The sequence below is a fragment of the Pinus tabuliformis genome, chromosome X (genome assembly GCF_031772625.1).
Source record: "Pinus tabuliformis cultivar Carrire ecotype Pingquan chromosome X, CPIR1, whole genome shotgun sequence".
Classification (NCBI taxonomy): Eukaryota; Viridiplantae; Streptophyta; class Pinopsida; order Pinales; family Pinaceae; genus Pinus; species Pinus tabuliformis.
The window spans coordinates 888,050,002-888,077,359 of NC_142308.1; the positions used below are offsets into that span (position 1 = coordinate 888,050,002).

The 27,358-nt window shown below is 38.8% G+C and overlaps 1 pseudogene; it reads left to right on the forward strand.

Annotated features, from left to right (window-relative positions):
* Window positions 1–26,910, forward strand: LOC149142541 (monooxygenase 2-like; annotated as a pseudogene).
* The last annotated feature ends 448 nt before the right edge of the window (window positions 26,911–27,358 follow it).

Consider the following 27,358-nt stretch of genomic DNA (forward strand, 5'->3'; position numbering starts at 1 on the left):
ATGGATGTAGAAATTGTAAAAGCTCACCGTATTATTGTTTCTGCCCTCATGCATTTAGGATTTGATCACCAAAACAATAAGACCACAATGGCCAACACACAACTTATCTCAAGGCATGTAGCATTGCGTTTAGAGTAGAAGCTATAAGGAGACTCACAATTTAAAGTAAGCTACTTTAGTTGTTCATTAGGAATTACTCAATTATACTCTTTATTTTTCTGTATGTTCCAAACCCTGCATTCTAGCACTTGCCTCATGAATTCATAAGTTACAATCTTTGTTTAGTGACTAGTTGATATATTCAAACTATCATTTGTGTATGCAGACTACTATGGAGGGCTCTCGATGTTCTCAGTGTTGCAGAGTCCTTTCACCGGAAGCATCCGCAGTTACAGGGGCATTGTCATTACATCATTGAATTAGATCCTCTATACTTTACCTCCAGCTGCTCTTCCCACTATAATTTAGCTTCTTGTATGCCAATTTATAGGGCACAGGTGACTTCCTTCCCTTCATCATTTAACCAACAACTCTTGTACACCAGCTTTGGAAAATGGTAAGTACACCAGCATAACTCTTGGCTGATAAATGTCTCAGAAAGCATGCAAGACCATAACAAACATAGATGTAGAAATTGAAAAGCTCACCGTATTATTGTTTTTGCGATCATGCATTCAGGATTTGATCATGAAAACAATAAGACCACAATGGCCAACACTAAACATATCTCAAGGCATGCAACGTTGTATTTAGAGTAATAGGATTTTAGTTTTACTGTTTACAGGGTTTTGATATAGGTGCACCCAGTGGATGGTTAGAAAAATTTCCATATTCATTTGAATATTTTCAATATTACAATCATTGTAGGGCTCACTAGAGGGCTCTTCCGTGGCATATAGTCCATGCCATGCTAGAATATGGACTCCTGAAATGTGTGAACCCTGAGTTTAACCGATAGAAATTCAAAATCATATAAGCCAATTCTTATTGGGCACAACATTCTTAACATTCTTTGCAATCACAACACCTATGAAACCTATTATCCAAAAACATCATAATAACACAGAGGAGAAAAAACATGGCTATCCAGATTGATATCAGGTAGCTTTTTATTTCAAATCTAGAGGTTACCTTAAACTTCTATTTAAAAAAAAAAATCTCGCTTACATTGGATGTTTTCTTGATTTTCCCATTTTTTTATCTAATGCTTCTCGTCTCAAATCCCTCACTTTTTAGTCTTGTTGGTTCTTTCAGATTAATGCTTCTCCTTCTCTATTTCAACTTTAATTCTTCACCTGTTTCTTCTTTGTCTAGCGTATACCTGTTTGTATTCTTTATTTCTGTTCCTGGTCATTTCAGCATCTAGGAGCTGGCTTCAGCACTCCTTCATTACCACTATGACATGACGTACTTTCTATCCCATTAACTATTTTGGTCATATTCTTTCCACATGCCTTGTAATATTAAGGAATTTTCTTGTCTATCAGTGGAAATCATGAAGTTCGATGCATGGAAGGGAGTGTGCTTCTGGATACCCTTGCAAAAGAATTGGCTTCAGGAACGATCAAATTCAATGCTAAAGTTGTTTCCATTCAACAATCTACAGATTCTTCTTTAACTATAGTAAAACTGGGAGATGGAATTGTGGAGCACTTGAAAGGTATGTTTTTGACAAACAATTTAGTGGCTTTTTAGTAACATTTGTAACCTTTTCTGCATCATGAACTCAAAGAAATAAAGAATTGTAATAAAATGTGTGAGAATTAACATGGAAAGCTTAATCGCTGATAATTGTCATTTTTCTATGCAGGGAAAGGTGGAAACGAAGAGCTGGCGTTCAAAAGGGAAAGACAAAGGAGGAATAACTGTTGTCCCTCTAGAAGGGAACCAGATGCAAACGAGATCGAGCAGATCGAAGCAGAACGACCCAGGAAAGGAAGAAGGGATACCAATTCAGTGGAAAAGGGAAGAAAAGTAAAGGATTAACAGCTTGGCGAATCCCTCAGGATCTTTGATCCTGAGGGATCGCTATTTTACTTATTTTGTTACCTAGATATCTCCGCCGTTACATTTATAAAAAGGAACAACATCATTAAGAAAAAGGGGAGAATTTTATGTAACTTTCAGTTTCAGACTAAACTTTGATCATCGAGTCTCACTGAGACCTGGTTTACTGTACATTTGTTGATGCGTTAATATAAAAGACTTGGTGTTTATCTCATCTTTGTGTCTGGAGTAATCTAAGGCGGTGTACCATTGGAAGCTAAGGGCCCGGCTCCGAAGGACAATTGCTTTTGTATCATTATAACTTGATTTCTGCGTGGTTTGCTTATCTTTATTGCTCGGTAATTTGATATGCTTTTCATGTGCTGTTTCATGCTCTGCTACGATTAATTCATTAATGGTTCTTTCAGGAAATCCATGTAGTGACTCTGCATTGCATGATTGAATCTTTTCAGAGTTGATTGCATGTTATTAGTCTAAACCAGCTATTTCTGTTACAGAGCGTTTGTATTGAATATTACTGTTATTGGATTCATTTGAAATCCCGATTATTGGAATCTGAAAGTAATGTTATTCTATTTGGAAACATAGTCGTATTCTCCTTAATCGTCAGATTACTATATTAGCGTGTTGCGTGTATATATGATTGATTCCTGCTGTTCCATAATTCATCAATGAGTGTTGTTCCATAAAGTACATTCCATCCAATTTTCCTTAAGAGAGAAGATTTTTATTTTATCGCAGAGTGTGAGTTTGGTTCAATAGAGCAAGTTTGGTTCTGACTCGCGAGACTTAGTTCATTTGATTGTTGTTCCATTTACTGCTATTCCATTTTAGACTTGCTATTCCATTTCCTATTTGTTGTTCCATTTTACTTTCTGCCGTTCCATTTACTTGCATTTGCTGGTTTGGTGTGAGAGAAGGTCTAAGGCTGTAGTGAGCCTCAGCAGTCGCTGCCTAGCTCCCAGACCTATGGTCCATGCTCTAATTTCCTTTCCATCAGTTTCTAGAGGGATGGTTTATCGTTTCTGCACCCTTGACTGATAAGTTGTCTTGTATGATTTCATCCTTTTGAAGTAATTTAGTCATAGTTTAGCATCCATTTACTTTTGTATTTTCTGAACGCTGTACTACTAAGCATTACTCTGACGAATAGCCTCGGATTGAGATACTCATTTCAATAACAAAACTTTCCCAGATTGACTTGTTAATGTGGGATAATTAGAGGTGAAAGAGACCCTTGTTACAGCTCCACATTTTGGCGCCGTTGTCGGGGAAAGAGTATAACCATTTGTCTTTTACAGAGTAGTGTACGAATCTGCTAGGGGAGAGTTGGATTTTAAAAACGAAAGGTAAGAACCTGCGTACGGAGCATGTAAAAGCCCTGCTCCACCGTCCGCTTTCCTAGCAGAATTGTTGGTTGAATAGGATTTAGTAGTTTATTAGAGTGCATGACTAAGCAAAAAAAGCCAGAAAAGAATATCAAACCTTCATTCAAACCCGAAAAAGCCAAAGGGCCGGTGACCCTTGGCCGAACAACCTTCATAGATGAAATCTATAAGAAAACTGAATCTCAGTCATCAATAGGCCCCAGGAAAATCAATTCTAAACAGCCTACTAGCTCCCTTCAGGCCACAGGATCACCATCTGTAGCCTTCGCTGAAGTGCATAGTCAAACTGAGGAGCAGGACTTCCAAGAAATTGAAAATTCTACTCCCGAGCTATTGCAGGAAGGGAATTTCAGTAACCTTTGTGAAGGAGAAGGAGAAACAGGGGAAACCAGGGAACCGAAATCTCCTATTGAAACAGACCAGCCATTAAATAGCCGAGATAAAGGGAGCGCTGCAAAAATCATTATTGGAGGAATTCAATCTCCTCAAACAACAGGGACTTTCATTATTCCAGACAGAGGAAGTGTTATTAAAACAATCCCTGTCAAGGCCGTTCCTTCTCAGCCTAGGAATACCCTCCTAGAAATCCCGGAAGGTTATTGGCATATATTCGATCCCATGGCGCAGAATCAACCAAATACTCAAACTTCTACATTGCAATATCCTATAGTGGATTCCGCAGTAAATGCACCCATGAAAGTTATCCCTCTCCAACCTATCCCCACATTTCACGGTCTCACATCAGAAGATCCGGATGCATTTTTATTTGAATTCGATGTGTTATGCAGGGAGTATGATTACACCACCGATCCCCAGAAATTGAAATTGTTCCCCTCTACCTTAAAGGGGGTTGCTTTAAGATGGTTTATGGGCCTAGGCGGTGGGGTCATTAATAATTGGGATCAAATGAAAGAGTCCTTCTTAAAAAAATATCAGGATTATTGTAGGTCTAGAGAATTAAAAGATGAAATATTCCAAATGACAGCTAGACCAAATGAAACATTAGAGGAGTACGTAGAACGTTTTCAGTATAATTTACAAAGATCTCCCTATGCATCACTACCTCTGCCTGATAATGTGTTAAAAACTGCATTGATCAGAGGCATGAAGGAACAGTGGATTGAAAAATTAAATATCATGGGAAAAGGGGATATTTATCAAGAGAATTTTGCTGACATCATTGATTTATGTATCAGGAGTTCGAGAGGCAGCACAAGGATAAAACCAACAGAATATGATCGGTTTGTCAGAGATAACAAAATATCAACAGAAGGAGTAACACATGTAGAACTTGGAAATTTATTAGAAAATTTTAAAACTGATATTCTGGGGACATTAACTACACAACTTGATATTGTGCAGTCTAAACAGAAGCAAATGGAGGCGGAACAGAATTTGGCGATCTTCTGCCCCCGATGTAGAAGAAAACATAGCCACAAGGAATGTCCACTAGATGCAGTTCAAACATGTGCTATCTGTACAAAAGATCACCTTACTGAGAGCTGCCCCTCACTTCCTGGATTGAAGGCAGTATATAAGGAAGCGGAAGAAGAGCCAGAATCAGCATACTTCATTAACCAGCGTCGCCAATGGCAACCAAGGCAATCTGGTATGTTTACAGACCCAACTTCTTCTTTCTAGCCTCCGCAGTATAATGCTCAGCAATATAGTATGTGGCAAAACCAATCTCAAACCCCATTTTCAAACTGGTCACCACAGTCGTTTCCTTCTCCAAATCTGTGGATGAATCAGACAAGCCAATTTGGTTGGCCGAATTTTCCTTACGCCCCACCATATTGGTAGAATAACCCATATCCTCCACAATGGACTCCCCCTACTTCACAAGGTCCACCCTGGCAGACAAACTGGCCAAAATCGACATATCAGCCAACAGGAACTATTCCACTCCCTCAACCGACTCTGCCAGCTTTACAACAAAACCCCCAGTCTAATCTGAGACTGCAACTCCCAGCCCAACCCAATCCCAATCCAAATAATAGACCGTTCCAATCCCTCCAAATCATGGAATCATCAGAAATCGGACCTGACCTGAGGGAGTGCAATGATCTTCAGTTAAGATCTGGATGTATAATAGAAACGGAGGGAGATAAAACAGTTCACATTGAAGATCACTTACCAATAGAACAGTCGTTACAACAAGAGGGTGTAAATGAGGAGCAGACCCATCATCAAGCAAGTACATCCTCTCCTCCCTTCCCAGAACGATTAGTCATACCACGACCTATAGAATATCGAGACTTTGACATTCTGGGAGAGTTACAAAATCTGTACATAAGAATTCCATTCCTCCAAGCCATTCAAGACATCCCTATATACGCAAAAACTATAAAAGAATTGTGCATAAAAAAATCAAGGAGGAATGCAACCACTAACCCAAGAGTCCAAGTAGTTGGTACATTATCTGACCTATTATCAGGAAAAGAGACACCCATTAAATATGAAGATCCAGGAAATCCAATCGTAACTGTTCAAATCTATGGTCAAATCCTGACTAATGCTTTAGTTGATCTAGGAGCTGCAATTAATATTTTGACATCCTCTACTTGCCAAAAGCTCGGCATTACATCGGTAGAACCTACTTCTACTTTGTTAGAATTGGCCGACCGATCTGTAGTTCGACCAGAAGGTACTCTATACGATGTCATGGTCTCTGTAGATTCCTGGGAATACCCAACCGATTTCCTGATAATTAATCCAAAAACCCGACTGGATGGACACCCGCTAATTTTAGGTAGACCTTGGCTTGCTACCGTCGATGCTTACATTGGTTGCCGGCAGGGAAATATGACCATAACCAGAGGACCAGATATTAAAAATCTACTTCTATACCCTCCAGCACAGCCAAGTCTTACAATGATAACAACTAACCAGCGCCCTGTGTCATACCTTACTGACAATATCAGATCCCCATTGACTGTACAGAAGGCTCTAGACTTTAAAGACCAAACAGAAGGCGATGCCATCAATAATTGCATTAGTCAAACTGAATCTAGATCTCACACACAGTGTTTCATGATAGAAGTAGCATTCGATAGTGAACTAGAAGAAGATCCTTTGAAAGATGCGCATGACCAAACAATACCTGTGACTTCTGTTACCAAAAGTAAAGTAGTGGAAATTGAATCGGGGAAGACTCTAAATATTAATGCCAACCTTACACCGGACCAAGAAATAAAGCTCATCCATCTGTTACGAAAGTATGAAGAAGCATTTGCGTGGGATTACCCTGATATGAAAGGGATTGATCCCCAATTGTGCACCCACCATATTTATATAGAAAAAGATGCAAGACTCGTTCGTCAACTGCAAAGAAGACTCAACCCTCATCTAAACGATGTTGTAAAAGCTGAACTTTAGAAACTTTTAGATGTTAATTTTATCTATCCTATTTCTGATAGTAAATGGGTCTCTCTGCTTGTGGTGGTACCCAAGAAGAATGGGAAATGGAGGATTTGTGTGGATTACAGGGAGTTAAACAAGGCCACACAAAAAGATCACTTCCCTCTCCCATTCATAGACCAAGTATTGGACACTTTAGTAGGAAAGAAATTCTTTTCTTTCCTGGATGGCTTCAGTGGATACAATCAGATTCAAATTGCCCCTGAAGACCAGGATAAAACTACTTTTACTTGTTCTTGGGGAACGTTTTCCTATCGAGTTCTACCCTTTGGCCTATGTAATGCTCCTGCCACATTCCAAAGGGTTGTCCTTAGCATCTTTGCAGATTTAATAAATGATGGACTTGAAGTGTACATGGATGACTTTACACAATATGGAGATGATTTTGATCCAGCTTTAGACACTCTAGAAAAAGTCCTACAACGTTGCATTGCTACCAGGCTTTGCTTAAGCCACGAAAAATGTTATATGATGATGACTGAAGGGCTCATTCTAGGACACTATGTTTCAGCAGCTGGCATTTAGGTAGACCTGGCCAAAATTCAAATACTTTTGCTTATCCCCACCCCCACTACCCAAACAGAGGTACGCAACTTTCTTGGATTTTCTGGGTATTATAAACGATTTATAGAACATTATTCACACACTGTTGCACCTCTATATGCACTAACTGGTAATGTTGATTTCTTGTGGACAAAAAAATGCGACCATGCTTTCAAGAAATTAAAGAAACTTGTAGCAACAGCTCCAGTCCTTCGAGGACGAAACTGGAATTTACCATTCCAAATCTCATTTGATGCCTCAGATACAGCAATCGGTGCAGTCCTTGGGCAGGAAGAGGATAAAAAACCATATGCTATCTATTATATCAACAAAAATTTATCCCCTGCTGAATTAAATTACACTGTCACTGAAAAAGAATTCCTGGTTGTAATACATGCTGTCAATAAGTTTAGACATTATATCACAGGCTATCCTGTTATTTTTTATACAGATCATTCTGCTATTAAATATTTAGCAAATAAGCCTGTCACAAATGCTAGAATAACTAGATGGTTGATTTTATTGCAGGAGTTCGATATCACAATCAAGGATCGACCTGGCAAGGAAAACCCTGTAGCTGATTTTCTCTCACGAATACCAAAATCAATTGAAGCAGCAGCATTGGAAGATCAATTTCCTGATGAGCACCTGTATGTTGTTGCTGTTCAAACACCCTGGTATGCTGATGTTGCCAATTACCTTGCAGTATGTAAGCTACCAAAACACTTAACCCCTAATGAACGTAAGAAGATGGTTCAGAAGAGTACTCGATTTTCGTGGATTGGGGGCCATTTGTTCCACACAGGGGCAGACATGCAAATTAGGAGATGTATTCGAGAAGATGAAATTTTCGACATCTTAAAAGCCTGTCATGACGAACCATGTGGGGGACACTTTGCTGAACGAAGAACATCACATAAAGTATTGCAGAGAGGATACTACTGGCCTACAATTTTCAAAGATGCGAAGAAATTTGTCCAAGCCTATGACAGCTGCCAGCGAGCAGGACGACCTGGTCAAGCTGATGAAATGCCTCTGAGACCACAATTAGTCATTGAACCATTTGAACAATGGGCTCTTGATTTCGTTGGGCCCATCAACCCATCATCAAATCAGAGAAGATATATCTTGGTGGCGACAGAATATGTCACCAAATGGGTTGAGGTCGAAGCGTTGCCTAGAGCTACAGAAGATTCTGTAATACAGTTCCTGTTCCATTTGTTTGTACATTATGGCCTTCCGAGAGAAATAATTACAGATGGAGGACCACAATTTGCCGGAAACAAATTAGCTGCAACACTTAGCAATTATCACGTCCAGCATAAAATTACTACCCCATATCACCCGCAGGCAAATGGGCAAGTAGAAAGTAGCAATAAGGTAATAGAATCAATTTTAACAAAAACCATTGCATCACATAAGCGTGATTGGGCCGCCCGATTACCCGAAGCACTGTGGGCTTATAGAACCACATGGACAAGTACCACCGGTTATTCACCCCATCAATTAGTGTTTGGAAAACAACCTATTTTCCCCATAGAATTCGAAATCCAAACGTTACGAACTGCACAGGAAGTTGGCCTAGATCTAAGTGAGACACAAATTAATCGATTACAGCAGATTAATGAATTGGATGAAATCAGGCTCTCTGCATTACAGAATACAGCACTTATTCAACAGAAGCGAGCTAAATGGCATGATGCACTCATCAAGAACAAAGTCATTCATGAAGGAGACTGGGCTCTGTTATATGACTCTCAGTTTCAGGACTTCCCGGGGAAACTTCAGACTCGTTGGTTGGGACCATACGAAATCCAGAAAGTACATGATAATGGGACCCTCACTCTGATCACAATCGACGGTTCTGGATATGCATTCAAGGTAAATGGCCACCGAGTTCGTCTCTATCGCAAGCCACTCACTCGGGAATCCTTATGTCAGCAGCTACGTCGAGACACTGATATGGAAATTTTAGGAGAGGAAGCAAAATATTCGTCACCTATAATTCAGTAAGGAATTCATTTTTTTTCTATAACTTGTACATAAGTTTTTTTGTATATATGTTTTCTCAACATTTTCATTGATCTTTCTCTTTTTTTTTCAAAATTTTAATTTTTGCATTTTGTGTGTCTTTGTTGTTCCTTTTCCAAAAGGAACATCATTTGCGTGTTTCTGCTGTTCCTTTTCAAAAGGAACATCATTGTTGTGTTTCTGCTGTTCATTTTCAAAAGGAAAAGCATTTGTGAGTTTCTGCTGTTTCTTTTCAAAAGGAACGACATTTGTGATTTTCTGCTGTTCCTTTTCAAAAGGAACAACATTTGTGATTTTCTGCTGTTCCTTTTCAAAAGGAACATCATTTGTGATTTTCTGCTGTTCCTTTTCAAAAGGAACAACATTTATGATTTTCTGTTGTTCCTTTTCAAAAGGAACAGCATTTGTGATTTTCTGTTGTTCCTTTTCAAAAGGAACAGCATTTGTGATTTACTGTTGTTCCTTTTCAAAAGGGACAGCATTTGTGATTTACTACTGTTCCTTTTCAAAAGGAACAGCATTTGTGATTTTCTGTTGTTCCTTTTCAAAAGGAACAACATTCGTGATTTTTTGTTGTTCCTTTTCAAAAGCAACAACATTCGTGATTTTCTATTGTTCCCTTTCAAAAGGAACATCATTTTTGCTCTTCTACTATTCCTTTTCCAAAGGAACATCATTCTTTTTGTTGATTATTTTTGTTGTTCCTTTTAAAGAAACGACATCTCAAGTATTTGTTTGCATGGATTCTTCTCTGCTGTTCCTTTTTCAAAAGGAACACCATCAGCATGTTTCTGCTCTCTTTGATGATTTATATTGAGGATGCTTTTCGCCCATGTACTCTCCAGTCTTTAAGATACAGCTATGCACTTATGCAATGAACATAAATCATGACATACCGAAGTCAGCGGATCACAAATCGCTATCTTTATAAGGCCTAGTATTGATAAGAGGACAAGAGGAGGGACACACTTACTTCTCATCTTTGTTGTCATTGTCTTATTACCGTTGCTCTGGTTGGTTATCTTTATCATGACGATTTCCCTAAAAAAAAATTCTTTGATTATTACTTAGGAATAAGAGCAGAGTATTTATATCTTCCTGTTGGGATGATAAGACTTCTTCCACCATTCCCACTCTTAAGGAGTGTTGAACCACCCTTATGTGTAAATAAATAAGAAAAAGTGCTTTGTAAAAAGAGAAAAAAAAATAAAAAATAAATAAATATGGATTATCAATTGTCAAATGCAGGATAGGGGGTCTCATCAAGAGCCAGCCTACCATGATCATAAGGATGGAAGCGAAGTGGCATTCCCATTATCGCCACCACACCAGGGATATGGTCCAAAAGGTACACTAAATAAACAGACCTTGGAACAGGGGGTCTCATCACGAGCCGACCTGCCCACGTTTCGCACCTTCTTTGTGAATGGCATTATGGCTACCTGGTTACCAAGCCAGCATAATGGCCTACATTTTGACAAAATACTCTTCAAAATACAGACAAAGGATCATGGTTCCGGGGGTGAAATAAACAACTCTGCCAAGGTTATGAACACCTGTCGGCAACAGAGCTTTGTTAATGGTATTGAAGTCGTAATGGTTACACCAATAGGTATGATATCAATACTTCTTTGTCTCTTATATCCTATGAATAAATCATATTTTATGTCCCGATGTATACATCGCATGAACACTCATTACCACCAATCATGGCAAAGGAACTGACAATGACCTCTGGAGATTTCGTACGATTGACAGACGTCCCATCCCCCGGCCTCGCATCATATCACACAGGCTCTTATGTAAAACGTGATCCACCTTTTTGCCTCGATTTCAGTATTTCGTTGTCCATCTAAAACATGGCATAATTTCATATGATGTTCCTTTATGACTTCGTTACAGAACGGCTGCTGCTCCTCTATTTGACGGCTGGGACAACCTATCATATTGCGGGGGGGAAGGTAACCTCATTACTCCACGAATTACGTGTCAGCACACCATTCGGGGAAGATAGTGTACGAAGGAATGGCATGGTTTAACGGCATGATAATTCTATTTTTACGAAAGTTGCCATCCACAACCCATTTTTGTTGCATACTCTGTGTTTTTTTCCAAAACCTCGCGACGATCACCCTCTCTGCGTCTCAAACAGCACAGGTAGTTGTTGTTCCATTGTGAATTCTTAGTGGAACCATGGGGGGAAAGGCAATCCGAAGCGAACCTCAGAAGTTGACAGTCTCCGATGCTGCTCGGGAGATCCTGGAAAAGGCAGGGTGGCTGAATTATTTCAGTCGCCTACAAGAATCGAATGAAACAGTGGCGTTGGAGTTTCTGCAAAACCTGCAGGAGAACTACTCCATAGTAAGAGAGAGGTGGATAGTTGTCACTGATGATATAATTACAGAAGTCTCGGGACTACCAGCCACCGGACCTGTATGGACGCTGAAGAAAGAAAGATTACAAAAGATTATGGATATTTTCTAGGATGAAGGCCAAAGCTTGACAGTTAAGGGGAAGGGAGTTCTGCCAGCAACGTTAGGAGAACCCTGGACCGAATTAGCAAAGATAGTGCAGAGCTACATCACTTGCGAAGGAAGGAAAGACGTGGTAAGACCACGTCATCTTAAACTCTTAGCTGTTTTGAAAGAAAAATGTTCTGTAAATCTGCCTGCACTTTTAAATTCATTATTGCATGATGCGGCCCGAAGCCTGAAAAAGACACAACACATAGAAACAGTTGTTAGCCACCATGGATTGATTCGATTGATAGTGAGCCATAGTCTCACTCAACAACAGAGTAGCTGGGAGGAGCTCATTGCAATGATCGAGGGGGGATTGGCAGCACCATCCCCAAAACCTAAACATTCCTCTAGCACAGCAGAACGACTAGAAAAACGTAGAGAATTGGCAGCAGAAAAACATGTTTCTCCAAAATGTAAACATTCTTCAAGTACACCAGAATGACCAGAAAAACGTAGAGAATTGGTAGCAGAAAAACATGTTGCTAGTACACCCGAACAACCTGAGAGACCAAGGAAATCAGCCCGACTAGCCCGGATACGAGGGAGGCTGGAAAAGATCCAGGAGAGCACCAGCCAGCCAATCGAGATTACGGACAAATCTCCAGAACCAGAAGGAGGACCTTCCGAAGAAAATGCTGAACAATCTGGGGGTGAGGCTGAGCAGCCCGTAGAAGGAGTCGAGGAGGGAGACGAGCACTCCGAAATAGAAACAGAAGCTGAACACTCCAAGGTAGTCACTGAGCAGTCCAATCAAGAGGAGGAAGTAGTACAGCCAGAGGGCAGCCCGCCGCGGGACCCTGTGGGTGAAGACGAATTGGCTGTAATCCTGGCCAATATGGGGGAGTATGGCCAACCCTCCAGCCCAGCAGGCCTCCTTGACGGACCTCCGGAGGAAGACACACCTGAGAAATCACATGCAGAAAAGGCAGGAGAAGAAAACCTGCCCATTCATGATGACGAAATAAGAGACACCAATCGGGAACAATCTGTTCCCAAGACACCAGAAGAAATTCTAGACGGAGTAGGAGCAGATTTAAGGGCCAGTCATGAGCCCTATGCTAAGGCAATAGAACTCAAGAAATTAAGGAGGAAACAACAAAGGTTGCTGAACAATATAGCCCAGCTCCAACAACAAATTTGGATTCTGAAAGCCAACCTGAGGATACGAAGGACCACAAGGAAAAGAAAAAGGGCCACTGCAGCAAAATCCCGTAGGACAAGAAGACGAAGGACTTATAGCCGCCATGTTGGTCAAAACTCCGCTGGAAGACCTACTACCATTCCAAATGACATTGAAGAACAGACTGTTGTTCCAAATGACATTGAAGAACAGACTGCTATTCCAAATGACGTTGAAGAACAGATTGTTGTTCCAAATGACATCGAAGAATGGACTGCCATTCCAATTGAGGCAGAGGAACAGGATGATGTTCCATTAACATGGGGACCACAACAACCTTTCATTCGTGTTAAGAAAGAAAAGGAGAGTAAGGAGATCCAAACAGATGCACCACCCTCAGGGGTAATTTGGGTTCTGAACTCCGAACAACATAACAAAAAGGTTCAGGTAAAACTCTCAGCCTCTACGGCTCTATGGAAAAAGGATCCAAAAACAAGAACCTTGCACAAGATGATGAAGCAAGCTCAGCAAGAAGCTGAACAGCTGAGAGAACAAGTAGTCCCCCGGGAGAAATATGAAGAGTTACAACAGAAACTTCGGGATATTAGTCAGTCTGAGAGCCAGGCCTTCGAAGGATGGCAAAAGGAGCAAGAAAAGGTTGCCAAGGTAAATCGTCGATTAGATATTATTATTAGGCAGATGGACAATGTGTGTTCTTTGTATAATGATGTTCTAACCTGTAGGACCCCTGCTAAAAACTATGCTTTATTTTTGCTTGAACGATATTTACGATTAAAGATAAAAGCTGTTAGGGCGGGTGCCCCTATACAAATCAATACTGTTAATGATTTCATAGATTGTTACAAGCATTATGGAATTAAGATTCAAAGATTATTGTGTGAATTTTACTTGCACAACCTCGTGCTAGACCAAGAAACTGACTTAAATACTGGCCCTTTTGTTGGGGACATACAATTGCAAGCCTTCATTTCATTCGGGGTTAATCAGCTGAAATGGCTCAGAGCTTATAACACTTTTCAGAGACAGGAAAATAGCCTAGACTCGTGGGTGAGAGCCGAGCCTAGAGACCCAGTGCTGTTATGGAGAGCACATAGGAACCTTATGAGAACCCCGGGTGTCATGGAGACATTAGGACCCATGCATGAGAACCTAATCCGACACAGTCTGGAATATTTTCTGACTATTAAAGACCTCGCCATCGATGCTGCAAAATTCCGATACCGGATTTCTAGCCCAAACATCTAGCTCAGGGAACCATTCAAATACGAAAATTTTGAGCTGGCTGCCAGCCGATTGAACCTTTATGGCGAACGTATTTTGCAAGTAGGGCCATCCTGGTTAGGGTATCGATTTCATAGTCCAATCATTTGGCACCCTACACCCGGATATCAGGCCTTGTATGAAATTCCTGAAGGTCAAACAAATCAGTTCTTTGATGATCTAGTTGCTCATCACGGTTGTAGACCTCCACACGAGGTTCCCTCTCCGGCCTATTCTTTTACCGCCTTGCATGTCAACTATAATGTTTTCATGAGGGCATGAAATAGGGTAAGCAGGGGGGTGTGTGGAGCACTTGAAAGGTATGTTTTTGACAAACAATTTAGTGGCTATTCAGTAACATTTGTAACCTTTTCTGCATCATGAACTCAAATAAATAAAGAATTCTAATAAAAAGTGTGAGAATTAACATGGAAAGCTTAATCGCTGATAATTGTCATTTTTCTACGCAGGGAAAGGTGGAAACGAAGAGCTGCCGTTCAAAAGGGAAAGGCAAAGGAGGAATAACTGTTGTCCCTCTAGAAGGGAACCAGATGCAAACGAGATCGAGCAGATCGAAGCAGAACGACCCAGGAGAGGAAGAAGGGATACCAATTCAGCGGAAAAGGGAAAGAAAAGTAAAGGATTACCAGCTTGGCGAATCCCTCAGGATCTTTGATCCTGAGGGACCGTTGTTTTACTTATTTTGTTACCTAGATATCTACACCGTTACTTTTATAAAAAGGAACAGCATCGTTAAGCAAAAGGGGGGACTTTTATGTAACTTTCAGCTTCAGACTAGACTTTGATCATCGAGTCTCACTGAGACCTGGTTTACTGTACGTTTGTTGATGTGTTAATACAAAAGACTTGGTGTTTATCTCATCTTTGCGTTTGGAGTAATCTAAGGCGGTGTACCATTGGAAGCTAAGGGCCCGGCTCCGAAGGACACTTGCCTTTATATCATTATAACTTGATTTCTGCGTGGTTTGCTTATCTTTATTGCTCGGTAATCTGATATCCTTTTCATGTGCTGTTTCATGCTCTGCTACGATTAATTCATTAATGGTTCTTTCAGGAAATCCATGTAGTGACTCTGCATTGCATGATTGAATCTTTTAAGAGTTGATTGCATGTTATTAGTCTAAACCAGCTATTTCTGTTACAGAGCGTTTGTACTGAATATTACTATTATTGGATTCATTTGAGATCCTGATTATTGGAATCTGAAAGTAATGTTATTCTATTTGGAAACATAGTCGTATTCTCCTTAATCGTCAAATTACTATATTAGCGTGTTGCGTGTATATATGATTGATTCCTGCTGTTCCATAATTCATCAATGAGTGTTGTTCCATAAAGTACATTCCATCCAATTTGCCTTAAGAGAGAAGATTGTTATTTTATCGCAGAGTGTGAGTTTGGTTCAATAGAGCAAGTTTGGTTCTGACTCGCGAGACTTAGTTCATTTGATTGCTATTCCATTTACTGTTGTTCCATTTTAGACTTGCTGTTCCATTTCCTATTTGTTGTTCCATTTTACTTTTTGTCGTTCCATTTACTTGCATTTGCTGGTTTGGTGTGAGAGAAGGTCTAAGGCTGTAGTGAGCCTCAGCAGTCGCTGCCTAGCTCCCAGACCTATGGTCCATGCTCTAATTTCCTTTCCATCAGTTTCTAGAGGGATGGGTTATCGTTTCTGCACCCTTGACTGATAAGCTTTCTTGTGTGATTTCATCCTTTTGAAGTAATTTAGTCATAGTTTAGCATCCGTTTACTTTTGTATTTTCTGAACGCTGTACTACTAAGCATTACTCTTACGAATAGCCTCGGATTGAGATACTCTTTGCAATAACAAAACGTTCCCGGATTGACTTGTTAATGTGGGATAATTAGAGGTGAAAGAGACCCTTGTTACAGATCCACAAGAATGCTTATCGAAGCTAAGGTAGCATCTTAAATCCAACCTTCTGACTCCCATTTGAAGTAGCAAAACTTGGGCATAAATTTAGTAATGAATTGAATCCCCTCTTGCTAAACAAAGGTAATATTAATAACCCATATGCGCTAGTTTCTATCAGAATGGAATTTCTATGGTGGTTTCTCTCATACACGAGTACTAGATGTCCTTTTATATTTGAGAAAAAGTGACAGGGTTCTGTTGAATGAAATTTTGATCATTAAATCTATCTTCTATGTTATCATGTTTCTTTCAACCATTTGGAATTTGTTTCTACTCACAGGTACTAACAGGATGTGATGGAGGGAATTCCGTAATCACTGAATGGCTGGGTCTTCCAGCCCCTAGTCTTTCTAGGAGATCTGGTATTAGGGGATTGGCAACGTACCCTGAAGGACATAAGTTTGGGCCAAAGGCGTAGCTATTTTGGGGAGAACATTTATGGGCAGGTTTTTTTCCATGCAATGAGAAGGATGTTTATGGGTTCGCAACCCAAAGTTCACTTCCTTGTGGTACAATATTATAGCATCGTTTGTTATAACTGTTCACTGGATCATGTGTAGGTGCGGGAAATCATCAATCTTAAAAATATATTCTTCAAAAATTATTGAAACCTTCTATTGTATTCCTTTTAGATAATTTTGAACAATTGTGTTGCGTTGGAATTTTTTATCTTGATATTATAATCCTCATATAGTAGTCACAAGCTCTGTGAACTATTTGACAGAAAATAACAAGAATATAAGGCATGCCTAACTGGATGTGTTGTAGATTCAAATATTGGACGTGATCCAAAGAGTATATTGGAAAATGCATTGGAAGACTTCGAGACTATCCAGAGGAGATCCTGGATATAGTAAAGAAAACTCAAATGGATATTTTAAAATTAATGCACTCAGCTTGAGGTGGCAATGGGCAGTGTTATTCGGAAAACTATGTAAGGGAAATGTCTATGTTGCAGGGGATGCAATGCATCCTATGACTCTAGACTTAGGACAAGGTGGATGTTCTACACTTGTGGATGCAGTGGTGCTAGGAAGGTGCTTGGGAGAAGCAATGACAATCATGAATTGTCCATAGGAAGACAAAAACATTGTAGCAACATTGAAGAAATATGTTGAGGACAGGAGATGGAGAGCATTTGGGCTAATAAGTGTAGCATATATAATAGGAATGGTGCAAAAAGGATGTGGGGGATTTACACATTGTTATAGAAGCTATAAGGAGACTCACAATTTAAAGTAAACTACTTTAGCTATTCTATTTGTATGTGCCAAACCCTACATTCTAGCACTTGCCTCATGAATTCATAAGTTACATTCTTTGTTTAGTGACTATTCGATATATTCAAACCATCATTTGCGTTTACAAACTACTATGGAGGGATCTCGATGTTCTCGGTGTTGTAGAGTCCCTTCGCCTGAAGCATCCGTAGTTACAGGGGTATTGTCATTACATCATTCAATTTGATCCTCTGTACTTCACTTCCAGCAACTCTTCTCACTACAATTTAGCTTCTTGTATGCCAATTTACAGGGCACATTTGACTTCATTCCCTTCAGCATTTACCAAATATCTCTCGTACATTGCCTTTGGAAAATGGTAAGTACGCCAGCATAACTCTTGGCTAATAAATGTCTCGGAAATCATGCAAGACCATAGCAAACATAGATGTAGAAATGGTAAAAGCTCACTGTATTATTGTTTCTGCCCTCATGCCTTTAGGATTTGATCGCCAAAACAATAAGGCTGCAATTTCCAACACACAACTTATCTCAAGGCATGCAGCATTGTGTTTAGAGTAGAAGCTATAAGGAGACTCACAATTTGAAGTAAGCTACTTTAGATGTTCATTAGGAATTACTCAATTATACTCTTTATTTATCTGTATGCTCCAAACCCTGCATTCTATCACTTGCCTCATGAATTCATAAGTTACATTCTTTGTTTAGTGACTGGTCGATATATTCAAACTATCACTTGTGTATGCATACTACTATGTTGGGCTCTCGATGTTCTCGGTGTTGTAGAGTCCCTTCTCCTGAAGCATCCGCAGTTACAGGGGTATTGTCGTTACATCATTTAATTTGATCCTCTATACTTCACCTCCAGAAACTCTTCCCACTATAATTTAGCTTCTTGTATGCCAATTTATAGGCCACAGGTGACTTCCTTCCCTTCAACATTTACCAAACAACTCTCGTACACCGGCTTTGGAAAATGGTAAGTACGCCAGAATAACTCTTGGCTGATAAATGTCTCGGAAATTATGCAAGACCATAGCAAACATAGATGTAGAAATTGTAAAAGCTCACTGTATTATTGTTTCTGCCCTCATGCATTCAAGATTTGGTCGCCAAAACAATAATACCACAATGGCCAACACACAACTTATCTCAAGGAATGTAGCATTGCGTTTAGAGTAGAAGCTATAAGGAAATTCACAATTTAAGGTAAGCAACTTTAGCTATTCATTAGGAATTACTCAATCATACTCTTTCTTTATCTGTATGCTCCAAACCTTGCATTCTACCACTTGCCTCATGAATTCATAAGTTACATTCTTTGTTTAGTGACTAGTCAATATATTCAAACTACCATTTGTGTATGCAGACTACTATGGAGGGATCTCGATATTCTCGGTGTTGCAGAGTCCCTTTTCCTGAAGCATTCGCAGTTACAGGGGTATTGTCATTACATCATTCAATTTGATCCTCTGTACTTAACCTCCAGCTGCTCTTCCCACTATAATTTAGCTTCTTGTATGCCAATTTATAGGGCACAGGTGACTTCCCTCCCTTCAGCATTTACCAAACAACTCTCGTACACTGGCTTTGGACAATGGTAACTACGCCGACATAACTCTTGGCTAATAAATGTCTCGGAAAGCATGCAAGACCATAGCTAACATATATGTAGAAATTGTAAAAGTTCAACGTATTATTGTTTTTGCATCTAGGAGATGGCTTCAGCACTCCCTCATTGCCACTATGACATTATGTACTTTCTATCCCATTAACTATTACCAAACATCTCTCATACACCAACTTTGGAAAATGTTAAGTATGCTAGCATAACTCTTGGCTGATAGATGTCTTGAAAAGAATGCAAGACCATAGCAAACATAGATGTAGAAATTGTAAAAGCTCACCGTATTATTGTTTCTGCCCTCATGCATTCATGATTTGATGGCCAAAACAATAAGACCACAATGGCCAACACACAACTTATCTCAAGGCATGCAACATTGCGTTTAGAGTAAAAGCTATAAGCAGACTCACAATTTAAAGTAAGCTACTTTAGTTGTTCATTAGGAATTACTCAATTATACTATTTATTTGTCGGTATGCTCCAAACCCTGCATTCTAGCACTTGCCTCATGAATTCATAAGTTACAATATTTGTTTAGTGACTAGTTGAAATATTCAAACTATCATTTGTGTATGAAGACTCCTATGGAGGTCTCTCAATGTTCTCAGTGTTGCAGAGTCCCTTCGCCTGAAGCATCTGCAGTTACAGGGGCATTGTCATTACATCATTCAATTAGATCCTATGTACTTTACCTCTAGCTGCTCTTCCCACTATAATTTAGCTTCTTGTATGCCAATTTACAGGGCACAGATGACTTCCTTCCCTTCAGCTTTTAACAAACAGCTCTTGTACACTAGCTTTGGAAAATGGTAAGTACGCCAGCATAACTCTTGCCTGATAAATGTCTCCAAAAGCATGCAAGACCATAGCAAACATAGATGTAGAAATTGTAAAAGCTCACCGTATTATTGTTTCTGCCATCATGCATTCAGGATTTGATTGTAAAAACAATAAGACCATAATGGCCAACACACAACATATCTCAAGGCATGTAGCGTTGCATTAAGAGTAATAGGATTTTAGTTTTACCGTTTACAGGGGGTTGATATAGGTGCACCCAATGGACAGTTAGAAAAATGTCCATATTCATTTGAATATTTTCAAGATCACAATGACTGTAAGGCTTACTAAAGGGCTCTTCCATGGCATATAGTCCATGCCATGCTAGAATATGGACTCCTAAAATGTGTGAACCCTGAGTTTAACCAATAGAAATTCAAAATCATATAAGCCAATTCTTATTGGGCACAACCTTCTTAACATTCTTTGCAATCACAACACCTATGAAACCTGCTATCCAAAAACATCATAATAAAATAGAGGAGAAAAAACACGACTATCCAGATTGATATCAGGTAGCTTTTTATTTCGCATGTAGATGGTACCTTAAACTTCTATCTTAAAAGAAAATCTCACTTACATTGGACGTTTTCTTGATTTTCCAATTTTGTTATCCAATGCTTCTCATCTCAAATCCCTCACTTTTTAGTCTGGTTGGTTCTTTCAGATTAATGCTTCTCCTTCTCTCTTTCAACTTTAATGCTTCACCTGTTGCTTCTTTGTCTAGGGTATACCTGTTTGTATTATTTATTTCTATTCTTGGTCAATTCTGCATCTAGGAGATGGCTTTAGCACTCCCTCATTACCACTATGACATGATGTACTTTCTATCCCATTAACTATTTTAGTCATCTTCATTTCACATTACATCATTCAATTATATCCTCTGTACTTTACTTCCAGATGCTCTTCCGACTATAATTTAGCTTCTTGTATGCCAATTTACAAGGGACAAGTGACTTAATTCCCTTCAGAATTTACCAAGCAACTCTCGTACACCGGCTTTGGAAAATGGTAAGTACGCCAAAATAACTCTTGGCTGATAAATGTCTCAAAAAGCATGCAATATTATTGTTTCTGCCCTCATGCATTCAGGATTTGATCGCCAAAAGAATAAGAGCACAATGGCCAACACACAACTTATCTCAAGGCATGCAATGTTGTGTTTAGACTAAAAGCTATAAGGAGACTCACAATTTAAAGTAAGCTACTTTAGCTGTTCATTAGGAATTACTCAATTATACTCTTTATTTATCTGTATGTTCCAAACCCTGCATTCTAGCACTTGCCTCATGAATTTGTAAGTTACACTGTTTGTTTAGTGACTAGTCGATATATTCAAACTATCATTTTTGTGTGCAGACTACTATGGAGGGCTCTCAATGTTCTCAGTGTTGCAGAGTCCCTTTTCCTAAAGCATCCGCAGTTACAGGGGTATTGTCATTACATCATTCAATTTGATCCTCTGTACTTCACCTCCAGCAACTCTTCCCACTATAATTGAGCTTCTTGTATGCCAATTTACAGGGCACAGTCACTTGCTTCCCTTCAGCATTTACCAAACAGCTCTCGTACACCGTATTTGGAAAATGGTAAGTACGCTAGCATAACTCTTGGCTGATAAATGTCTCGGAAATTATGGAGGAACATAGCAAACATAGATGTATAAATTGTAAAAACTCACCGTATTATTGTTTCTGCCCTCATGCATTCAGGATTTGATCGCAAAAACAATAAGACCACAATGGCCAACACACAACTTATCTCAAGGTATGCAACATTGCATTTAGTGTAGACTCACAATTTAAAGTAAGCTACTTTAGCTGTTCATTAGGAATTACTCAATTATACTCTTTATTTGTCTGTATCCTCCAAACCCTACATTCTAGCACTTGCCTCATGAATTCATATGTTACAATCTTTGTTTAGTGACTAGTTGATATATTCAAACTATCATTTGTGTATGTAGACTACTATGGAGGGCTCTCGATGTTCTCAATGTTGCAGAGTCCCTCCACCTGAAGCTTCCGCAGTCACAGGGGCATTGTCATTACATCATTCAATTACATCCTCTATACTTTACCTCTGGCTGCTCTTCCCACTATAATTTAGCTTCTTGTATTCCAATTTATAGGGTATAGGTGACTTCCTTCCCTTCAACATTTAACAAACAACTCTCGTACACCAGCTTTGGAAAATGGTATGTAAGCCAACATAACTCTTGGCTGTTAAATGTATCAAAAAGCATGGAAGACCATAGCAAACATAGATGTAGAAATTGTAAAATCTCACCGTATTATTGTTTCTGCATCTAGGAGATGGATTCAGCACTCCCTCATTGCCACTATGACATTATGTACTTCCTATCACATTATCTATTATCAAAAATCTCTCGTACACCGGCTTTGGTAAATGGTATGTACGCCAGCATAACTCTTGGCTGATAAATGTCTTGAAAAGCATGCAAGACCATAGCAAACATAGATGTAGAAATTGTAAAAGCTCACCGTATTATTGTTTCTGCCTTCATGCATTGAGGATTTGATGGCCAAAACAATAAGACCACAATGGCCAACACACAACTTATCTCAAGGCATGCAGCGTTGCGTTTAGAGTAGAAGCTATAAGGAGACTCACAATTTAAAGTAAGCTACTTTAGCTATTCATTAGAAATTACTCAATTATACTCTTTATTTGTCTGTATGCTCCAAACCCTGCATTCTAGCACTTGCCTCATGAATTCATAAGATACAATCTTTTTTAGTGACTAGTTGATATATTCAAACTATCATTTGTGTATGCAGACTAATATGGAGGGCTCTCGATGTTCTCATTGTTGCAGAGTCCCTTCGCCTGAAGCATCCGTAGTTACAGGGGCATTGTCATTACATCATTCAATTTGATCCTCTATACTTTACCTTCAGCTGCTTTTCCCACTATAATTTAGCTACTTGTATGCCAATTTACAGGGCACACGTGACTTCCTTCCCTTCTGCATTTACTAAACAACTCTCGTACACCAGATTTGCGAAACGGTAAGTACACCAGCATAACTCTTGGTTGATAAATGTCTCGGAAAGCATGCAGGACCATAGCAAACATAGATGTAGAAATTGTAAAATCTCACCGTATTATTGTTTCTGCCATCATGCATTTAGGATTTGATCGCCAAAACAATAAGACCGCAATGGCCAACACACAAATTATCTCAAAGCATGCAGCATTGCGTTTAGAGTAATAGGTTTTTAGTTTTACCATTTACAGGGGGTAGATATAGGTGCACCAAGTGGACAGTTAGAAAAATGTCCATATTCATTTGAATATTTCCAAGATTACAATGACCATAGGGCTCACTAGAGGTGTTTTCCATGGTAGATAGTCCATGCTATGCTAGAATATGGACTCCTGAAACGTGTGAACCCTGAGTTTAACCAATAGAAATTAAAAATCATATAAGCCAATTCTTGTTGGGCACAAAATTCTTAACATTCTTTGCAATCATAGCACCTATGAAACTTGGTATCCAAAAACAGCATAATAAAACAGAGGAAAAAAAGTATGGCTATCTAGATTGATATTAGGTAGCTTTTTATTTCGCATCTAGAGGGTATCTTAAACTTCTATTTTTAAAAAAAATCTCACTTACATTGGATGTTTTCTTGATTTTCCCATTTTTTTATCCAATGCTTCTCGTCTCAAATCCCTCACTTTTTAGTCTAGTTGGTTCTTTCAGATTAATGCTTTTGCTTCTCTGTTTCAACTTTAATGCTTCACCTGCTACTTCTTTGTCTAGGGTATACATGTTTGTATTCTTTATTTCTGTTCCTGGTCATTTTTGCATCTAGGAGATGGCTTCAACACTCCCTTATTGCCACTATAACATGATGTACTTTCTATCCCATTAACTATTTTGGTCATCTTCTTTTCACATGCTTTGTAATACTAAGTACTTTTCCTGTCTATTAGTGGAAATCATGATGTTCGATGCGTGCAAAGGAGTGTGCTTCTGGATACCCTTGAACAAGAATTGGCTTTAGGAACGATCAGATTCAATGCTAGAGTTGTTTCCATTCAACAATCTATATATTCTTCTTTAACTATAGTAAAACTAGGAGATGGAATGCTTATCAAAGCTAAGGTAGCATCTTAAATCCAAACATCTGACTCCCATTTGAAGTAGTAAAACTTGGGCATAAATTTAGTAATGAATTGAATCCCCTCTTGCTAAACAAAGGGAGTATTAATAATTCATATGTGTTGGTTTCTATTAGACAGGAATTTCTGTGGAGGTTTCTCTCGTACATGAGTACTAGATGTCCTTTTGTATTTGAGAAAAAATGACAGGGGCCTGTTAAATGCAAGTTTGATCATTAAATCAATCTTCTATGTTATCATGTTTCTCTCAACCATTTGGAATTTGTTTCTACTCACAGGTAGTGATAGGTTGTGATGGAGGGAATTCTGTAGTCACTGAATGGCTGGGTCTTCCAGCCCCTACTCTTTCGGGGAGATTTGTTATTAGGGAATTGGCAACGTACCCTAAAGGACATAAGTTTCGGCCAAAGGCGCAACTATTATGGGGAGAACATTTGTGGGCAGGTTTTGTTCCATGCAATGAGAAGGATGTTCACTGGTTCACAACCCAATGTTCACTTCCTTGTGGTATAATATTATAGCACCCTTTGTTATAATGTTTCTATGGATCATGTGTAGGTGTGGGAAATCATCAATCTTAAAAATAGATTCTTTAAAAATTACTGAAACCTTCTATTATATTCCTTTCAGATAATTTTCAACAACTGCGTTGCATTTGAATTTTTTATATTGATATTATAATCCTCATATAGTAGTCACAAGCTCTGTGAACTATTTGACAGAAAATAACAAGAATATAAGGCATGCCTAATTGGATGTGTTGTAGATTCAAATAGTGGATGTGATCCAAAGACTATATTGGAAAATGCATTGGAAATACTTCGAGACTATCGAGAGGAGATTCTGGATATAGTGAAGAAAACTCAAATAGACACTTTAACATTAACGCACTCAGCTTGAGGTGGTCGTGGGCAGTTTTATTCGGAAAAATATGTAACGGAAATGTCTATGTTGCAGGGGATGCAATGCATCCTATGACTCCAGATTTAGTACAAGGTGCATGTTCTACACTTGTGGGTGTAGTGGTGCTAGGAAGGTGCTTGGAAAAAGCAATGACAATCATGAATGGTCTAGAAGAAGACAGAAAAATTGAAGCAGCACTGAAGAAATATGTGGAGGAGAGGAGATGGAGAGCATTTGGGCTGATAAGTGGAGCATATATAATAGGAATAGTGCAACAAGGATCTGGGCGGCCCAACAAAAGTTTACAAATATCAGATCCTATTTTTAGTGGTTCTGCATTTTGATCTACAGTCTTTACCATAAATATGCCCATGGAAAAAAATTCAAATATGATTTTCTTCATTAGCAGGTAGATCTTGGGTTGTGTAAATTAGAAGGATAATATAATGCCTTAAGCCGTAAGGGAAATATTGCTATTTCCCCTTTCTTTCTCCTTACCTTCTTACAATCAGTTTTCTGATTAAATCACTCTAGGAGATTCAACCACCATTAATTGCTTATACTTATTTTTTGGGATTCTAGGAACTGAATCTTTTCCTTAATATGAAGAATCTTAATCATGCCTTGTCATAATTCTCTTTGTTGGATCCTTTGGTAGAGGAGTGGTCTCTTGGGACTTTACAAAAGTAGTGTTTTTTTTCATCCTCTGCAGGTGTAGTAGACACCTGTTGATTGGAGCACTGTACATTTGAGCTTTTGGGGTGCATTTTCAACTTTTTGTTTAAAAAGGTCCTAAATGGATTTAAACTTGGATCGATCCCAAGAGAACTTTTGACTTATCAATTCTGTTTTCCTATGTTGATATGTATGTAGTGTGGGCTCAATAACAACACCTTTTAACCTCAATATCAATGAAAATGGAGCAACTATGAGCCCTTTTTTGGTTCCTTTCTATCAACACTCTATTTTACTTGTTTATGTCTCTTTATTTTGAATTTTAATTTAATTTAATTTTGAATTTATAGACAGACTGTGTTATTGGTTGTTTTGACCAATATTGGTTTGCTTTTCCTACTTCTGTTGGCATTTCCCTCATTGAATTGGTAAGGGTTCTGTATTTTTCCACTTATATTTATTTGAATTTGAATTTAGTTTAATTTTGAGTTTATAGACAGACTCTTTTATTAGTTGTTTTGATCAATACTGGTTTGCTATTCTTGTTTTTGTTGGCATTTTCCTGATTGAATTAGCGAGGGTACCGTGTTTTTCCACATCTATTTATTTGCTTCCTTCTTATTTACAGATTGGGATTTTGTTTGTTGTAGTATTCATGGGCAATGTGAAGTTATCATGTTTGATGTTACTGCACGATTGTCTTACAAGAATGTCCCAACGTGGCACAGAGATCTTTGCAGGTATCTCTTTTATAGAGGGGTTGGATCTCTAAGTAGAAATGAAGGTTCCTTAGTTGTGTGGTGACACAACTGCCTGAACCGATTAGCTAAATATCTTTGTGAATATTAGGGTGTGTGAGAGCATTCCTATCGTTCTTTGTGGAAACAAGGGTGATGTGAAGAATAGGCAAGTGAAGGCTAAGAAAGTTACTTTTCATAGAAAGAAGAATCTTCAGTGCTATGAGATATCTACAAAAGGTAACTACAACTTTGAGAAGCCATTCATGTACTTGGCATGGAAGCTCTCAGGGTGAGCCTTTAATCTAGTTTCTGATGCTCCCTAATATGAATGTTATATTAAAAAATTTGCATTGATTATATAATGGGTTATTTTTATAGGGATCCAAACCTTAATTTTGTGGAGTCGCCTACTCTTTCTCCTCCTGAGGTTCAAATAGACCTTGCAACCCAGCAGCAGTAAGTAGAATGCTATTTTCTTATTATTTTTTTGTTAACTTTTAGTGAAATAATTTGTTCCATTTCTAAAAAATTGAAACTTTGGCTTACAATCCTTTATGTTGTTGGGTACGAGGTAGAAGTTGTAGCAGCTGTGGTCCAACCCCTTCCAGATGACGATGATGATGCTTCTGAATAGCTTTGTTAAGATGCTTTTGCATATTTAGGGATTGGCAGATTCAAATAGTTTTGTTCCTTTGGAGTTTGCTCTTAAGTTCCAACATTCAATTCTGATTTGTATTTGGGGCTTAGAATAGCATTATCACATCTCTCTATATGTGATTTGGGTACTATGCAAATGTTTTCATCGGTGGAGTTGGCTAAGCTATCTTAGTTCAACTCCATTACAAAGCTATTTTTATATGCTAAGACAGTTCTTTCCGTTATATACTCTTGCACATTTTTCACAAGAA